This window comes from Phodopus roborovskii, unplaced genomic scaffold (assembly GCF_943737965.1).
Source record: "Phodopus roborovskii unplaced genomic scaffold, PHOROB, whole genome shotgun sequence".
NCBI classification, from domain to species: Eukaryota; Metazoa; Chordata; class Mammalia; order Rodentia; family Cricetidae; genus Phodopus; species Phodopus roborovskii.
The window spans coordinates 11398975-11414765 of record NW_026126571.1 but is presented as its reverse complement, the minus strand read 5'-3'; the positions used below and the strand labels follow the sequence as shown (position 1 = coordinate 11414765).

The following is a 15791-nucleotide window of genomic DNA, read 5'->3' as shown; positions in this document are numbered from 1 at the left end:
TAAGGGAATGGTAGCTCGTCATCCTTTAAACCATGCTGAAGTCCTTTGCCTTTCCTGCAGCGATCCAGCTCAAACATTGCAGTATCTCAGACAATCAGACTGATCTCATCTGTCATTCTACACATGAGAAACAGACTCACACGGGGAGAGGGAAATGGGAGGTTGTTTGCTCAGGTTGTCAAACTTGATTCCTAGCTCTCTCCCCATCATTTGACTCCGCCACCACCACTCCCACTCAACCCTATCAGAAGTCAGCCGACACGGGCCACTCAGCACATCACAACATGCAACTGTCAGGGACTCTTCATCATGAGCTACTGATGCTTCTCCCAGACTATACACTGACTACACCTAGTGGCAGGAATTTGACATAGCACACACAGAGTCAACCTTTCAAATGCTATATTGCACAACGTAAGTCCTTATCAACATTTCCTTATCCACAAAGTAAAACGCTGTTGTTTTGGAGTGATCTTTTAATATTATATTATATTAAATATTTTTCATCTGAATTATCAATTTGGAGATACTTTAAACTTTGCAACTATGGCAAATTCTTTGGCAGAAAACTGAGGCTGAGGGAAGTTAAGGAATTGGCCTATTCAGAAGATGGGCACTCAAGGTTCTAATCCAGTGCCTGGATTGTGGTTTCATTAATAGCCCCAAACTTTGTACATCTGCAGAGACATGCTGACCAGAAAATGCTGCTGTCAGCCTATTCACTGTCAGGTTTCTGGGTGTGAGTAAGGACATTAGCATGTAGGTAACATGTGGATGAGTCCATTCAACTCTAAATCAGCCTGCAGTATGCCCTTGTAAATTTGTCAAGGCTGGTTTGCTACCATTGTCTGGCCTGTTTGTCTCCAGGAAACACACCAATCTGGCTAGCTGATAACTCTGTTCATGATCACTATGTGTGTAAGAAAGAGTTACATCAATAACTTAGTTAGGGTTGCTGTTGCTGTAATGAAACATCATGACCAAGGCAGCTTACAGAAGAAATCATTTAGTTGAGGGCTTGCTTACAGTTTCAGAGGGTTAATCCATGGCCACCACAGCTAGCATACGGTGGTATGCAGCAGGAATGGCTGCTAAAAGCTTACTCATATCCTGATCCACGGGCAGCAGGCCAAGAGAAAGAGACTGTGGCTTGGCAGTGGACTTTTGAAGCTTCACAGCCCACCCCCAATGGCCTATCTCTCCAACAAGAGCACACCTCCCAACAGAGCCACACCTTCTAATCCTTCCTGGGCAGTTTCGCCAACTGCAGAACCAGACTTCATATATATGAGTCTATGGGAGGAAGGGATTCTCATTCAAACCACCTTAAATGCTCTTATATTTTTTGTGAAACTATTGTGATGACTAAAGAAACTCCATTTTATGCTAGGCATCCATCTTAATCCCCACTAGCTGTTTTTCTCCAGGGAAAGTCCCTGAAATATAAGTTCTCTGTAACTCCGACCTAGTGACCCCCCACTCAGAAATGGACAGCCATGACCAATTACTTGTTATGATATGACTAATTTCTTTTTGGCTTCTGTAACTTGCTCGTGCAAATGTTCAAGGGCTATTTTGAGGCCACCTTGATTACCTAATCTCAGTAGAGCAGAACACCTTGGCTAGTTTGTGCTAGGTTTCTCATTAACCCCTTAATGGCTCCCCTGAGGAAACTGGAAGTGTCGGGGGAGGGGGGAGGAGAATGGGGAGGGGAGAAGGAGGAGAACATGAGGGATAGGGAAGGTTGAGCTGTGGGAAGGACAGAGAGGAAGAGCAAGGAAGGAGATAACTTCACTTTTAACAGACTATAATAAGATAAAACAAAAACCATCACATCGAGGTTGGACAAGGCAAACAAACAGATGGAAACAAGCCCAAGAGAAAACACAAGCATCATAGGCCCACTCATTCACACATCCAGGAGTCCCACAAAAACACTACACCTAAAGCTCTGATATATGCTGTGATGATATATCATTTATGATATAACAAAGATTGCCTGAAGTATCAGAATGCAAAGGCAGCTGTAGAAGCTGGGCAGTGGTGGCGCACACCTTTAATCCCAGGACTCAGGAGGCAGAGGCAGCTGGATCTCTGTGAGTCCAAGGCCATGAAGGGCTACACAAGATTGTGTCCATCTGAAAAAGAATCAGCTCATGCCTTTAATCCCAGCCCTAGAGTTTGTGGAGACAGAATCAACCCTTACAGCCTGAGGCAGAGGTGAGAGCTAGTGGCCAGCTGCTTTGCTTTTCTGATCCTCAGTTTGAAGCTTGAACCCCAATATCTGTCCCTGGTTTTGTTGTTGTTGTTGTTGTCGTTGTTTGTTTGCTTGTTTCATGTTGCAATGTGCCAAGGACCAGATGCAGGCTGTGCAGGCCCTGTACCTGCAACTTCAGTCTCTGTGAGTCCATATGGCTTTTGCTCAGTTGATTTAGAGGACCCTGGTACCCTCCATACTTTTTACTCTGACATTCCTTCTGTCTCCCCATCCTTGGGGTTCCTTGAGCTCTGAGGGGGGATAGATGTACACATCCCATTTAGAGCCATGTGTTTCAAGGTCTCTCTCTCTCTCCGTCTGTCTCTGCTTAACATCTGGCTGTGGGTCACTGTGTTGAATCCCATCTTTGGCAGGAGGAAATTTCTCTGATAATGGTTGAATAAGGCACTGATCTATGCATATTGCAGAATGTCATTAGTGGTCATTTTATTGCCACCTTTAAGATTGGTAGTGTTTGGTTTTCGCCTGGGTCTCTGTAATGTGTAGTCTCTGGTTCTCGGATATGGGTTCCATCTTGTGGAACCAAATATGATATTATTTGGTCACTCCCACAAGTTTTGTGCCACCGTTGCCCTAGTGTATCTTGCAGGTAGGACAGATCGTGACTCGAAGTTTTGTGGCTGGATTATTGTTCACATTTTATTTCTCTTTATAACCTGCAGAGTACCTTCCCACACCAAAGACAACAGAGCATATGGGTGAAGGTTCTATGCAGCAACCAGCTCTATATCTCCAGGTTCAGTGAGTGGTGTCCAATATTGTGTCTCAATATTTGTGGGCCAGGCAGAGATAGAGTAAACTTGGCCCTCTATATTAGTGTGTTTCCCATCTGAACATTCAACCAACCTCAAATAAAAATTATTTGGAGGGATTTATGTGTGTGTCTGTCTGTCTGTGTGTCTATTTGTCTGTGCCTGTGTGTCTGTATGCCTGTGTGTGTGTGTGTCTGTCTGTCTGTGTGTCTATTTGTCTGTGCCTGTATGCCTGTGTGTGTGTGTGTGTGTGTGTGAGAGAGAGAGAGAGAGAGAGAGCATCTGGTGCTTGAGATTAAAGGCAGAGAGTTTGGCAAGTACACTTCCACTGAGCAGTACCCCAGTTCCAAATATATTCTTTCATTTCATCTGTCTGAATGTTGTGGACATTTTCCTTGTCATTGTACCTTAGACAGCACTGTGTTACAAATATTTACATAACATGTGTATCGAACTTCAATTGTTTTGTTTTCTCTTCTTTAAACGGGGTCTTTCCATACAATTCACAGTTCAGGAGCTTGCTGTGTAGACCACACAGGGCTTGAATTCACAGAGATCCTCCTGCTTCTGCCTCCAGGTGCTGGGATCAGACATATACCACCATGCCCAGCCTGAACTTGGCATTTTTAAACAATCATTTCTAGAAATGATTTGAAGTAAACATGAGGCTGCTCTTGGGCTATATGCAAGTACAGCATCTTATACAGGAACAGTATTTGCATCTGTTATTTGTTTAAGATAGGGCCTCAAAGTCTTAATCCTCCTGCCTCCACCTCCCAAGTGCTGCCAACACCCAGCTTATCTAATTTCAGACTTCCTGACTTTGTAAATAAATCCACAATTTGGGCTTTTCAAAGTTTTATATTACACTTGTTTATTTATTTATTACTTTCTGTGTGCATGAGGTTGGGTAATGCATGCCATGGCACATGTGTGGAGGTCATAGGACAACTTGTATGAGTTAGTTCCCTCTTTCCATAGGTCCCTTATATGGGTCCCCGGGATTGAACTCAGGCCATCAGGCTTAGCAGCTGAGCCATCTCACCAGGCCCATATTACAACCTTTTTGATATACATATCCAAACCAGGAGCTCCGAAGCATAAGTAATCGATTTGCAACCACACAAGAAAGGTCCCTACTGCAAACTGGCCAGATTACAAGGTCTGTTCTGTATCATTTTTTCATGCATCTAATTCCACAGCTATTAAAACTCCACAAAGCTATTTCAGATAACCTGTGTACAAACAGCAGTATTGGTGAGACAATTTATCATCTAGGAAACATTGCCTCTTGTTGATTTGTTAAAGGAGGATGCTATAACTAAAAGCCTGAAAGCTGGTTCTGTTGACTGTGGTTTTTGTCGCTGTTCTCTGTGTCAAAACTATCCATACATTCTAGAAGTAAAGTCTGAAAAGTCAAAAAACAACCAATGTTCTGGTCTGTGAGAAGCATACATATGTTCCTATATATGGTATTCATTCATGTGTGTGTGCAAAAATGACAGACACACAGAGAGAGGGGGAGGGGAAAGGAAACAGTGGAGCCTGTGCCCATTGGGGGGGGGGGGGGCTGAGCAGATTCAGATCACTGCTTCTGTTCTTGGGCCAGTCAGTGACCCATGGCCAGGCCTCTGTGAGCTCGCTGCTCTATGAGCTCACTGCTTATACAACACTGCCATCTGCTGACACAGCTTCTGCACAGCCTTGAGCAGGAAGCATTTCCTTTCATTTGCTTTCACTTTTGCTATCTAAACAGCATTTCTGACATATATAGACATACACAAATTGTATAATTAACTCCATCTTTACAAATTAACTTCCCCAAGGGATTTCTATTTTTGTTTCCACAGAAAATGAAAAGCTGTGGATTCCTTCCAGACTAAAGTGGTTTGATCAAGCCAGACCACCTGAAACAGAGTACCAGGTGATCCTACATTCAAAACAGCTGGACAAAGCAGCCTTGCAGCCTACAGCCAGGATTTCTGCATCTTCTTAGAATCCCCCATGACAGCGCCCCTTACCAGCAGGAAGTAGTTTGGAAAGATCAACGCCCACATTCCCAAATATTGTTTATAAATGTTTGTTTTCATTTAAGTGGACTTGGTTATATAAAATAAATAAAAAAAGAAAAGAAAGCCAAAAAAAATTAACTTCCCCTCCTTTTACTGTTATCAAATGGCTTGTTGTCGTTCTTCTGTCCTACCTAGATAGGGAATTAAAGCCGGGTCCTTCATATATTCCAAAGGATTTACCTAATAACCACAAAGATGTTAGGTCACACGCAGAGGACAGGAAACAGCCTCACGGGTCACTAAATGGCCGCTTGAGGGGGGCTAAAGATAACCCAAGATAACTAGGCTCTGGCTCTGCATCCTTCCCAGCTGTCTGCAATCACGATGAGTGATTAGTGTTCTAAGGTGCGGCTTCTTCCGGTGGTGTGCAAGGGAGGACCCGGACTTCAATATTACAAGGGTAAAACAGAAGACTGCCTCTGTGTGAGCTGAGGAAGGTGAGTCAGGGGACAAAATGGACTTTGTCACAAAGAGAGGAATAGAGGAAGAATTTCAGCAGTTCATTAAGAAAGTGAAAAGAGGAGCGTGCGCTGTCCAGGTGCACAGACATCCGGGTGGTTCGGACCATGGAACCCACTGGCAAGGAAGATCTTTAAAGTTTTAGCCGCTGAACTTGTGGTTGATTTTGGAGCATATTTTTTGTTTAAAAAGATGAACTCGAAAAATAAATAAATAAATATGAACTTGAGCCAAGATTTCATTTCCCTTCATTTTGGAAGTGTATTACAAATCCATGGAACAGTCTGGAATGTATGGAGTTAGAAAGATCAACGAAAGTGGTTGGACGGGAAAAATTAAGGATTTGGCCACTGTTCAGAGTTTATCCTCACAAGAAACCAACAGTATCACTCAGGATCAAAATTCCACAGCTGACATGGATGGAGTTTGTAAAACATAAAGCAAAAAATATAAATTGTAATTCAGATCTTATTCCTTGGGCTTCAAAAAGTTGACTGAAGTATATTTATTGTGTTATCAATAAACTTTTGTTTGTGCTACTGAAAAAATATCTATTAAAAAACTCACCTACAGTTCTGAATCTATAAACATTTCAGGAAAGTTAAAGTGGTAGAATGATTAGAGCTCACACGCCACTGGATGCTATAAACACGGCTGAAAAGATAATCTGAAGACACTTCAACGTGAGAGGAAGGGACTTGGAACATTGGAACAAAACTAAGGAAGCATGTGAGAAATGGCTTTTCATGAGAAAAAAAAAAAAAAAAAAAAAAAAAAAAAACCCTATCATCCACCTTTCTTGGCTGGGGAAATGGTTTGATCCACACACTAACCTTACAAGTGTGACGATCGATCGGGGTCCAGATCTCCCTTGTAAGAACCTAGTGCAGTGGCTCTGTGAGATGGTGAGACAGGAGGCAGAGACAGATGGGTGCCTAGGACCTCACGGAGAAGTCAGCCTGGCCTACATGGTGAAATTCCAAGTCTACGAGAGACCCTTGTCTCAAGCACAAGGTGGATGGTGTCTGGGGACTCACACTTTACGGGGGAAAAAAAAACCTTTAAATGGTATCAAACCAACTTTTAAGCATGTGTTTCTCAAAATAGTAATTGATAATATGTTTCAGGTGGCGGCTGCTGCAGTTTGAAGTGATGAAATGCATTTTCTTACCTTGAAAAAGGAAAGAAAGAAAATGAAAGGGTCCTTGAAAAGGAAGGGGGGGAGGTAAGTGTGACAGGGAACTCATAGCTCGACACTGCCTCCCACTTAGACTTCCCTAGACCGGAGAAGGGAAGCAAGCTGCTCTTGAAAGGAGCTAACCTCAGCAGAGAAGTCCTACCCTCAGACAAGCACACACACACAGCTCTCACATCCTGAAATCCAGGTACAAGTTTTAGTGAGATCCCTCCAGCATCGGGATCAGCCATGGATAGAAACCCCACCTGGGCACCCTCTCGGGAGGTTGAAACACAGACCGCAAAGCTCAGTGGGGCCAGCAGAGGTCCCTAGTCAGCAACAAGGAAGCCATCTCAGAAGATCAGACACTTAAACAATGCAGACTCAGCAAAAACACAAGTTCTGCTGTCTCCACCCCTCAGTATGCTTTGTAGAGGAAGCTGCTCCGACACACGCCGACTTTCTTCCTCCCTATTGTTTATTCCATGAGGTTCTTTTCCCCCACGCTTCTCAGCAGAATTTTTGCTGTATTGTATTTGTTTTCATATTTTTGTTAACCCTCTTCATACAATCATCTAATTTTGTTCATCTTTACAGCTTAGGGTAGTTATTTTTCTTAATTTCTTTGTCCTTTCTTTCTTGTTTATCCCTATGATTCTTATACACAGAGAGAGAGAGAGTAATATTTTGATACTTTTAATTGTTTTATAATTTTCTTAAACTGGTTTTTCTTCATTTTGGTTTTAAACTTTTTCATTCTTTATATTTGTTTTCCTGTCTTTCCTTTTTCCCAAGTCTGTCTAGAAAAAGAAAGAGACATTGAAATGCAAAAGGAATTCAGAACTCTAAACAGACTTTATAAGATTAAAAACCTCTATACCATATTATGATCAGGAAATAGGCTGGGCATAGTGGCACATACCTTTAATCCCAGCACTTGAGAGATAGAGGCAGGAGAATTTTTCTGATTTTGAGGCCAGCCCAGTCTACAAAGCAAGTTCCAGAACTGCCAGGGCTACATGAAGAAACCTTAAACAATATTGATAATATAATAATAAGCATTAAGCAAAGAACAAATATTGGGACCTGAAGGGGGAGATACCAAGTCATCTACATAACACAAATGCCAGAATACATCAAATCTCTCATCAGCAACTCTAAAAGTCAGGAAATCACTAAATAATATACTTCAATCCCTGAAAGGAAATAGCAAACAACCAAGATTGATATATATGCCAATGCTTCTCTTTTAAAATTGATAACTAATTAAAGTATGAGAATAGCAGAATCTGAGCTCATGATTATCAAGTCAACATGACAGAAGGTAGTTTTGAAAATGCTATGCAGAGAAGGAAGATTGACCCACTAAACATCACAAACACACAGAAAAGGATAGATTGTGCAAGAGGGATCTATGTTCCTGGATTGGCAGAAATGTGTATAAAATGTTATACTAGCAAAAGCAATCTACAGGCTTACTGTTATCCTCACCAAATGTCCAATAACATTCGTTACAGTACTAGAAAAATACTAAACATATATGGAAACACAAAAGACTATGAGTAAACAAACCAGTCAGTCCTAAGCAGGAAGAATCCTGCCAGAACTATCACATCACCTGACCTCAGATGACACCACAGAGCCATAGTAACTAAGACAGTAAGGTACTTCCACAAAAACAGAATGTAGAACAAAGAACTGTGACAGGCCCAGAAATAAACCTGTGGACATACCTTTTTTTTTTTTTTTTTTTTTTTTTTGACAAAAGTGTCAAAACCATATATGTGCACTAGAAAAAAAATGTTTCAAATTGGACATCCACAAGAACTACATTGGATCCATATCTGTCATCCTACACAAAAATTAATTCAAAGTTGTATCAAAGGCTTTGACTTAAAACCTGAAAGTTACAACTGCATAGAAAAAAAAACAAAAATTTAAAGTATGTATAGGCAGAACTTTCCAAGTAGAACCTCCATGACACAAGAAATACCCTCAAGAATTGACATATGAGATTACATAAAACTAAAAGGCTTCTGCACAGTAAAAGATATTATCAGCATAATGATAGCCAAGCTACAGAATGAAAGAAAATCTTTGCGAACTATACTTTAATCAGGGATTAACACCTACAATATATAAAGAACTGCAAAAACAAACAACAAAAGTGCAAACCTCCAATCAATAAAAGAGATGAACTGAATAAAGAAATATAGACGGTCATCCGGGCCGATCTACCCTGGCCACGGCAGGATGTTCATCCACGATTGCAAGGTGTTCCGATTCTGCAAATCCAAGTGTCATAAAAACTTTAAGAAGAAGAGGAACCCACGCAAGGTCAGGTTAACTAAAGCCTTCCAGAAAGCAGCTGGCAAGGAGCTCACGGTGGACAACTCATTTGAATTTGAAAAAATGAAGAAATGAACCTGTGAAATACCAGTGAGAGCTATGGAGTAAAACTATTGATGCAATGAACAGAGTTAAAGAGATCAAACAGAAACGCCAGGCTAAGTTTATAATGAACAACCAGGACATCAAAGAAGTCAAGCAGAACATCCATCTTATTCCGGCTCCTCTTGCAGGCAAGGGAAGCAGCTGGAATAAAATAAAATTAAAAAAAAATGGTACAGCAGTTACAGGAGGATGTGGACATGGAGGATGCTTCCTAATGGTGCCGCCTGCAAGCAGCCCTGTGCACACTGGAAACCGGTGGAGGCTGTTGGTTCCTAAACTATTGATTGGTTACATAACCTCTATTCCTGTGTCAGGGTTAACATGTGATTTTATGTTTAGTTGGGTTTTTATATAAATTTAGGCCCACCTGTGTTGGTGCATTTTTTTTTTTTTTTTTTTTTTTTAGAATAGTAATGCCCTCTTAGTGAATTTGTCCTTTAAAAATACAAAACAACCTTCTTGATCTCTTTTGGCTACTGTTGGCGTAAAGGCTATTTTTTCTGGTATGAGAATGGTAATACCTGCTTATCCTCTAGTTCCATTTGCTGGGAATACATTTTTCCATTTTCAGTGAAAGCAGTGTCTACCCTTAATGATAATGTGTGTTTCTTTGAGGCATCAAATAGATGGACCCTGTACTTTTAATTCAACCTGCTAGTCTGTAAGTTTTGTTTGGGAAGCTGAGACATTGGTATTCATAGTTATTATTGAGAAACATACATTAATTTCTATCATTTTGTTGATTTTATAGTGTCTTCCTGATCTTTACTTATTTAACTATTGTCCTGACATCCCATGTTTCTTGCAGCCTCTGAATGTATTTATCATTCTTTTAACTCTTAATAATTTATTCCACTATCTTAGTGGTAATAATTCCATTAGCCTGGTTTTATTATGGGAAGTTTTTCTTTTTCCATCATTGCAACATATTTTGCTGAGTATAGGAGTCTGGGTTAGATGAGTGGTCTTTCTTGAAATTCGTCATCACATGCCCTCCAGGGTTTTAAGGTCTCTGTTGTGGAATCCATTGTTCTTCTGATGGGGTTTTTATATGACTTGTGCTTTTCTCTTGCAGCTTTCAGTACACATTCTTTATCCTGCATATTTGGTCTTCTCGTGCTTGTATGAGTGTTTAGAAGTATCCCAATAACTCCTTATTAACTTACATTTGTCCTTGGAATCTTCCCAGACCCCATATCTTCAAGCTCAAATTCTGTCCTCTCCTTGATACAATCCATGGATCTTTTTAATTGACTTACTGTGGTTTTTATCCCCACTATCTCTTTTTATTTGATGTGTCTAACTCTTTATTGAATTCTTTCATACCTTGCACCAACTTCCCAATTTCATTCAACTGTCTGTCTTTCTTGGGATGTAGGAGCTTGTATTCTTCTTTGATGTTTTTAGCTTGCTTATAATCATTCTTTTGAGTTTTGTCCGTGTTACATCTATTTCATTCTCATTGGAGGCCATTATTGTAGGGACTGTGCATGTATGTACATGACTAGAATGGAAAGTTATAGTCGTCGCCCACAGACCTCGGCCGATCTCTATACGCTCCTTCAATTTCTTCGGTTGCCCGGTTTCACTGAAGATCATGTATCCAACCCTTGGCCACCCAGCTGACTGTTTCTACAGAGCATACATGTGAACAGAAGTACTTCCCTGGCAATTTTCACTGCCCTCACTGGAGCAGCTTGGTGCAGTTAGGTTCCCATCCCTCTGCCTGCTTTCCCCCTAGAAACATTACTCAGCTTAATAAGTTTATGTACAGATCCTGTGTCTTACATTAGGAAGTAAATTTAACTTCCTCTGCTTAGCACAAATAACCTTACAAGTCCATGGACAAGACACAGCCTCTCCAACCTGGCTAGCTCACCGCCTTCCTCCTCAATGACTGATACAAAGGAGGCCACCCAAATATAACACATATACATGCCGAGTCACATCACCTTGGGAGCAAAACTAAGAATGACAAAAAACAACCACACACAGTATGTCAGTGGTGAGCACATGGGAGAAGACAGAGAATACAGCTCACCAGGCCCGGTAAAGTGAGCTGGTACCCACAGCAACCAATATGCAAATGTCAGTGGCTCAGCCCCTCTGAGGTTAGTAAGCCCCGCCCCCGAGGTTAGTAAGCCCCGCCCACTTGCTGTTTTCCCTTCCATCTGACGGAGAATGGCTGTAGCCTAAGCCCTTCTGAAAACAAGAGATGCAGCTGTATTTTCCAGATGGGACCAGAGTTTGGGTCGTGTTGATGGCGTTCACACATGCACATGGCAGGAAAGGACTTGGCTTGTGCCCACATGCCTTTCTCCAGGGACAAGCAGGGGCAGGCACCTCACTCTCAAATGACTTTGACTCCCTCCTTTCTGGCCAAGGGGACCAGCCTGCCTCTTACAATGTGAATTTACTTTCCAAAGACAAGTCCACCTGGAGCAAGAAGACTTGCTTGTCCAGGACTCAATCATGACTGATAAACTAAGAAGGAAATGTGGAACAGGAGGCTTCAAGGTGGATATTCCGGTACCAGGTAGGGAAGCCAACACCCCTCAAACATTGCAGAGAACAAAATTGTTTGTTTCTGACATGTTGTGTGATCTTCTGTGTTGCTAATGTGAAAAAAGCCCTCCTTAAAAGACTGTTTAATGGTGGCAAAATTATTTAATAATGGCAAAAAGGAAACGTGTTTCTGGAATTGTTATATCTAAGGAATATCGCTGACATAACTTGTGAATTGCATTTAGGATAATTCATAGATGTGTTGTTATGCTTACTGGCTTCCCTCTTCCTCTTCCTCTTTCTCTTCCTCTCCATCTCCCTTCCTCTTCACAAACACGTTAAAAATTACTCTGAGAATTTATTTGGCTTTCCTGAGCGTGAAATGGGAAGCAATATTAAGGATGAGTATCTTGGAATGTTTCCCTCAGAATTGATGCATTAAGTCCAGGGACCACCCAGTTTGTTTGGTTGATATGTAGACTTTCATCAACAGATCAACTAATTCCCAGCATGGACACTGTAGAAGCAGAGATCCCAGCAAAGCCTCATAAATGCACCTGACACATCCTTTGCCTACAAATAATGAGTCCCATATTAAACATTTCGAAGAGTTCTCAGCAATGCACGTTTACTAGAATAGAGAGCCCAGCCCCATCAGCTACCACTGTGTGGCCGAACACAGCTTCATAGAGATTATCTGCTACCAGCGTCATCTACTGTTCAAACTAAATCTTGCTTACTCGGAACCGTGTCTGTTGTAGTGCCAGCTCATCTAGCCCACTCCCATATTACAATCCCCAATTCTGTACATGAAAAAATATCTCCTACACAGAACCAGAGAGGCTTTTGAACTCTGTTTAAAGGAATTTTTAAAAAATGAATAGAGAAAACTAAAAAGGGGCAATGTCAGAATTTACATCCCCCCTCCAGTGACATAGTCTATTTCTGACAACTATAAAATAAATGTAAGAAATGACCTATTATCAAATGAGTGTATGTAACAGTCAAAGAATATGCCATATAAAGGCATATATACAATAGACAGGAGAACAGAATGTGTCATTAGTTCTCCTAAAGTGACCCGGGAGAAACTGTCAAGCACAGCAGGTGTAACCTTCTAGAAGAAGCCTGTACTTCAGGATCCATTTTCAAAGGTCCATGGTGTCAGGCCATACACAGTATTCATTGCCCCCCCCCTAAGAGGAAACCTGGTTTTCCTCTTAGTGGACTGATTTGTGTTCTCTGTGCTCTACAAAAATTAGCTCAACCAAACTCCTATCGATGGATTGCTATTTGTGATTTTTTTTTTCACCTTTTAAGTAACAGTACAATGTGTACAGATGTCTGGTACACTTAGTGACTCATTTCCCACCCCAGGATGGCCTAAGGAGTTTTCCTTCCTCCCATTCCAATACTCACTCACATACATACTGCTTCTGTCGGGTGATTGTGTTACTGGTGTCCACCCTGCAGAAAGAGTGCTAAGCACGTAAGCAGTAGATTCAGGTGCAAGCTCTCCCCTTTAATGCTATAAGGCAATCGATATTAATTTCTACTTCATAGAGTCTTATGGGATAGCTAAATATAGTGAGCCTGGCATTTTATCAGTTCTCAACAAATGTCAATCTATAGTTTATATCACTTCTATAGCTAAGGAGAAAATCACTCTCCATTCTCTTTAGGATGTGTATTGATTAAGTTCATCAGCTATTTTACACATTTACTTTCTATTTTCTCTCTACTTCCAACTCGATTCTTCTCTTTCTCCATCTTCTGGTGAAACACAATGTAGAATCTGTCCAGATTAGCAAAATTCCCATTAACAAAAACAAACTGGGCTTTCTAATCTGGCTACATTTGCAATTTCTCTAGGAAAGTTGGCTGTTGTAATGATTAGTACTAACCTTGCAGCCACACTGTAGATTACTCTCACTGATTATTGATTTTTCAATTGCTTTATTTACTTATTATGCAAATATCTGATTAGTGCTTGTCAGTTATATATAGTTGACCACAGTTCCCAAATATCTGTTAAAAAAAAAAAAAAAAACAGCAAATATCTTGCCATCTACTAGGAAAGAGAGAATCCAACAGCAGTTAAGAGTAAATAGGTTCTATAGCCCTAACGACCTGTCTGAAGACATTCTTGAGCTGAATATTGAATGACAGCTGTTTCTGAGCTATCCTAGGGAAAGCAGAGTGTTCAGAAGCAAAGAAGATGCTTTGCAAATGCTGAAGGCCATGGTAGAGCTGTAAGGAGTTTACCATGGTAGGGAGAGGATGGGAATGGATGATTAAACAAGGCTATAGTAAATAAACCAGCACTCAAAGCGAGTTCTTCGGTATCTTTAATTGGTTGCTGTGGAGACACTAACTCCAAAGGCAGTATAAACTTGTTTGATCTCAGTGACACCTGAGTTCTACCTGCCCTGTAACAACAGACCATTCCATGAGTAAAAGCTTATCTTTCTCCTTTGTTGATGGTTCCCATTACCATATGTTGCCCATAACTCAATTCCAAAGTACATTTCAAAGATATGAACCTTGAGATAGAGATATATAATGTACCTTCTATGAAACAGCATTAAAGCATAGAAAATCAGTCTTAGTTATTATTAACTGAGAGATGGAACTGAGTTCTGACTTAATATCAAAGTTTATAATTTGCAGAATTTCCTATACCCACTCACCCTAGGAAATGTTATAAACAAATGGCTCTTCTTTATTTTATTTGGTTTTTTTAATTATTTTATCAATGTGTGAGTGAGTGCCATGTGTTTGGGGGAACAGAGGCCAAAAGCTAGTATAAGATCCCTTGGAGCTGTAGTCACAGGCTGTTGTGAGCTGCTTGACATGGGTGCTGGGAATAAGGTCCTCTGGAAGAACACCCAGTGCCATCAACTGCTGAGCCATCTCTCCAGCCTCTGTTTTATTTTTAAATGAATAAATGATAAGCAGCCCTATATGGCAAGCTGCTGAGGAAAGAGATATAATGTGTAATAGCATATATACATAATGAAATATATTATATTCTACAAATTCAAGCCTTGCCTATGAAAATAAATATGTCTCTGTCAGAGAAGCCCAAGAGCTTCCACGCATGCTTGGAGAAGGGGTTCAGCTTTAGCAGCTGACCTACTGCTCTGTTCCTCTTCGGTGAGGAGGGTTTTTGTACAGCCAGACAATGGAGTACTACCACTGTGGTGGACGTTCGGAGCCGGGACCAAGCTGGAAATCAAACGTAAGTAGAATCCAAACTCTCTTTGCTCCATTGTCTATGTCTCATAGCCTCTTCATCTAAAAGTACAAAATCTGACTCTGAAACCAGACCCTGGCATTCTCCAGGGCCAAGATAAATAATAACTCTGTAAGCAAAGCTGGGAATAGATTGTGCATGGCCTCTGAAGTGCAAATGTAATAATGAAGACAACTGATAGTTCTAGACAGAGTCTTGCTCAGTAGTCAGAAGGCAATACTCAGTTTTTGTATGGGGGGGAAGTGAAGGGATACCAGTGTGTATACACGTTTGGAGCCGGGACCAAGCTGGAAATCAAACGTAAGTATCCCTCTCAACTGATTCTTCGCTGTGTCTAATCAGGCTACTTTGTTCTTTTTTGTGTGTTTTCCTTAATGAGATTTCGGGGATGTGACAAACTTCATTCTCAGACTAGGTGTTAAGGAGGGAAAATTGTTCCACAGGAGACTGGCTAGTGGCTAATTTTTAGGCTTTCTAAACCAGCATAACTAAATTGGGAAAAGAGGGATTCTTGCCCATCAAGGGGTTTTTGTAGAGGGAGAAGTCAAAGTAGATCACTGTGAATCACATTCGGTCAAGGGACCAGACTGGAAATTAAACGTAAGTACATTTTTACTCAACTGTTCATGAAGTTTGGGTCCCATTGGGTCTTTTGTGTGAGTCTGTGATGTTTTGGATTAAATGAACTGTTCCTGGTGACCCAAAAGTTAAATAGAAGAGTACCAGAAAATAGCCAGTATAGAGGCTGGACAGACAGACTTGTGAGTAAACTGGGATTTGTGAGAGGGACGGGAAAGAAACAGCTTTTCTCTGAGTTTGCCAAATCTGATGGGGCTGG

General features: G+C 41.0%; 1 protein-coding gene and 1 pseudogene across 1 annotated transcript in view; one reads left to right on the top strand and one right to left on the bottom strand.

Annotated features, from left to right (window-relative positions):
• Nucleotides 1-15791, bottom strand: part of LOC127235735 (ribose-5-phosphate isomerase) — an 877486-nt gene that overhangs the window by 806016 nt on the left and 55679 nt on the right. The gene's annotated exons all lie outside the window — the stretch shown is intronic.
• LOC127235830 (probable ribosome biogenesis protein RLP24) lies at nucleotides 5557-9478 on the top strand (annotated as a pseudogene).